Genomic DNA, 4,080 nt, shown 5'->3' with positions numbered 1-4,080 from the left:
ATATAAAGAGCACAATTTTGATATTTGTATAAAAGTAGGGTATAAATTAGATTTTAAGAAATTTTTTACCAACTCTTTGAAAACCCTAGTCCCCTTCTTATATAATGATGCTTTACTAATTCTTTTCATTCTCAACTCAACCTACTGCGGGTGAGATGAATGGAGTTCACAACAATGAAGAAAAGGATGACGATGATGATGATGAAACCAGTTTCCAACATGAATCCTCCTCATGGATTCTTCAGATCAATCGAATCAATGAATCACCAAGATTGTAAGTTTTTCTATTAACTTTATTTTCTTTATTCAATGATGTAATGTTCAATATGCCTTGGTGGTTGAATGAACTATCTCTTGTAAATACTCCAGTTCATCTCTTCATGATTTCCTTTAATTTAGTTGAGGATGTTCTATTCATTTGTGATTTGATTTTTAATCCTTTATAAAAATTTGGATATCAAATAGAACAAATATAAACACCTTGCTCCAGATTTAAATTGTTGTCTCTGTCACGACCCAAGCAGCCGTGAGTGGCACCCACACAAATCCCCTAGTGGGAGAACCATCCCTTTAACCAACTATCCAACAGATTACCAATTAATTAACACCTTTTAGACAAGTCAAGGATATAACAAATATAACAATCACCCAAAACGTCTAGTCATGCCATAAATAAATCAGAATTGCGGAAGTCTAACTATTACAACCTCAAAATCCGAAAGTCATCGTACAAGGACTCTAAACAAAAATTGTCTAAGGAAATAACAATTGTCTGAAATAACATAAGTAATGTCTAATATGAAAGTAGACATCAATAAGAGAAGATTTTCAGGCGGCATGGAATGGATAAGAGCTCACCCTCAAATCTCTCGGAAACTGGCCTCACGCTAAATACGAGGTCGGGTAGATGTCTCTGGATCACAATCTGAACTGAAAAGAATTCAACAAGGTAGTATCAGCACAAACACTATGTACCATAGATATCATAGGCCGATTAAGATTAGTATCATGCATAAAATCAATAGAATAGATAGATAGGCACAACAACACATAGCCATAAGAAAATATCAACAACAATCATCCAACACCGAAATAGAATAAGCCCAAACAAACAGCAATCAATAAAAGTAACTCAACCCATGTAATCACCAACACAACTGTAACTAACGAATTATCTCAACTCTGTCACATATACGTACTCATATGCTAATTGGTATTGTTTGCCCAAATAGCCATGATCTGTAGGATGATGATCCCCTAAGAAAAGATACAGTGATGATGATAATGATGATGATGATGATGATGTACTTTTATTTATGTATTCTTATATGTGTATCTAAGTAGTCATGTGTGACACCGAGTCCCGTAAGGGCCGGGTACGGATGCTACCGAGTCCCGCAAGGGCTGGGTACAGATACACCGAGTCCCGAAAGGGCTGGGTGCGGATACATCGAGTCCCGAAAATGCCGGGTACGGATACACCGAGTCTCGAAAGGCCGGGTACGGATACCACCGAGTCCCGAAAGGGCCGGGTACGGAAGCTATCGAGCCTTACTATGGTCGGGTTCGGATGTTACCGAACCTTACTATGGTTGGGAACGGATAATACCGAGCCTACATGGCCGGGTATGGTGTTGTGTTGTATTGTATTGTATTGTATGGTATTGCATAGGTAGGCATGTGGATGTATAAAATGTTGCTTCTGGAGAAAGGGTAAGTAAGCATGACGAATGCCTTAAAAGGTATTATGAGATATAAACGGTTCTTTTATCTTACGGTATTCCTTGTGCTTTTATCATGTTACTATTCATGCCTTACATACTCAGTACACTATTCGCACTGACGTCCCTTCTTGTGGACACTGCGTTCATGCCCGCAAGTTCAGGTAGTCATTTGGATGAGCCAGACCAGTAGGATCTCCTCAGCCGCAGCTAGTGTGCTCCACTTAATCCGGAGCTGCAGCTTTTGGTATGATATTTATGATGTGTACAGATGTGGGTATGACAGGGCCTTGTCATGTATTTCTACAGCTAGAATCCATAGAGGTCTGTAGACAGTTGTATATAGTGGGAATATCACGTAGCTTTATGGTCTCTTATTTTTGTACAATGCATATAGTGGCCATGTCGGACTGTGTTGTCATCTGTTGCACGTATGCCTATATATACATATCCACGTGTATAAATTATGAGTTTTTCGAGATAGAGTTTATTACATAAATTTTGCAGCAGATGTTTTCGCTCAGATATGAGTTAGAAATGGGACACCAATTTATTCAACATATGGCAAGTTCGAGTTTAGGCATGCTTAGTCAGCAGTGATCGAGCACTCGTCACGGTCCATGGGTTTGGGTCGTGACAAAAGTTGTATTAGAGTAGTTCATCCTAGGGATTATCTACAGACCTTGTCCGGTAGAGTCCTGTTTATGGGTGTGAAGCCGGCCACACTTATAACTAGGAGGCTGCAGGGCATTTAGGAATCCTGACCTTTCCTTCTATCTTAGATTGTGCGATAGAGCCAGAGTCTAGGAAAGATTATTTCTAACCCTGTTTTCCTGTAGGTAAGCACAAAGTGATAAAGATGAAGAGATCAGCCTCAGACAGTGGGGGTGCTAAGAAGACCCCTAGAGTAGATTCAGGACCACAGGCTCCGGGACCGAGCAGGAGGAGCCTTAGCTATTCCATCGAGATTGATCCCTCTAAGGACCCCGCGACGATTCCTCCAGAATTTCTGACTTCTAGAGAGAAGGATCCATCGAAGGATAGCTATGACACGGACCCATCTAAGGGTTTATATAGGATGCCAGAGGAGGAGATTTATGAGACGGTACTAGAGTTGACTCACCCAGCTACTCCTATGGCAGAGCACTATGTCAGGCCAGCTACGCCTGAGAGTGTTACTGATTATTCTAGCACATTATCTTAGCCTTCAGTAAACCAGGAGCTTCCCTAATATTCGTATCCCTCGGACTCAGATGAGAGAGATGAGGAGGGCCAGACTAGCAGATGGCGGGCGGACAATGAAGCGAACACTTCACTTTATAACCTTCCAGACCAAGCTCAAGACAGGTCGACTACAGGTATATGAGTTCTTTATTGAAATTTCTTATATGCGTACAATTATTTTTGGATATCATTAATAGGTGACAATTGGGAGTTTTAGAGGAACTGATAACCAAAGTACTTATGGATAACTGCGACTAAGATGTTTTAGCCACTACTAGGAATCTTAAATTTAGGAATGGAAGACAGTCGTGTGTTGATCGATGGTTATTATTGAGAGTTCCGAAGGCTAAACCAGCATTTTCTCGGTCAGGAAAGTAAGGGATCTTTCCAATCCGGAGGGAGATGCATTACAGGAATTTTATTGGGATCCATTAGAACTTCAACTTGTTCTAGGTCATGCGATGAAGGTCACGTAGCAGAGTGGATGCGATCGTACCAGCAATAACACACCGGATCCCATCAGGACTCCAAAGTTAAGCCTGCTGGGGTGAGAGTAATACTAGGATGGGTGACCTCCTGGGAAGTGTACTAAGAGTCCTACATGTTTGGACATAAGAGAAGGATGAGGGACTAGAATAGCTTGAGGGAAATTAGAAGCGTGTGAAACTCACGGTTGAAAACCCCAGATGATTGTGAGAGATAAGGCGGACCGGCTTGGCAAAGAGAGAGAAGACGTATTATAGATACAGAAGTAGGACGAGTTTAAAATAGTATTGGAAATATTTTGTAAGTAAGGTGTTAGGAGAGGTATATACGATATTCTATGTGTGGTTAATCTGTTTGTGTGCCCCGATAATCGACGTTGCGATGTGTTAAGGGTGCTAATTGAACAAGGTATGGATGTTCAAGTGGTAAGTGTTACAGGGGGAGGCGACATTAGTCCTTCTAAAATTAAAGTTGGATAACTTACATCAGGGAAAAGGGCGAAAGTGAGCATACAAGAGTAAGAAGATTAGGATGCCCTAAGAAAAGGAGAGGTGTAAGCAATGGAGGTATGTTGCTAAAAAGGGTTCGAAATCAAATTCTGATAAGTGGGACTGAAGGGCAGTAACAACGAATAAGGATGTGAATTGGG

General features: G+C 41.0%; 1 pseudogene; it reads left to right on the top strand.

The window, feature by feature from the left end:
- The first annotated feature begins 3,427 nt into the window (after window positions 1-3,427).
- Window positions 3,428-3,544, top strand: LOC132612517 (5S ribosomal RNA; annotated as a pseudogene).
- The last annotated feature ends 536 nt before the right edge of the window (window positions 3,545-4,080 follow it).

Source organism: Lycium barbarum, chromosome 9, assembly GCF_019175385.1.
Source record: "Lycium barbarum isolate Lr01 chromosome 9, ASM1917538v2, whole genome shotgun sequence".
Classification (NCBI taxonomy): Eukaryota; Viridiplantae; Streptophyta; class Magnoliopsida; order Solanales; family Solanaceae; genus Lycium; species Lycium barbarum.
This window is presented reverse-complemented; position numbering and strand designations above follow the sequence as displayed.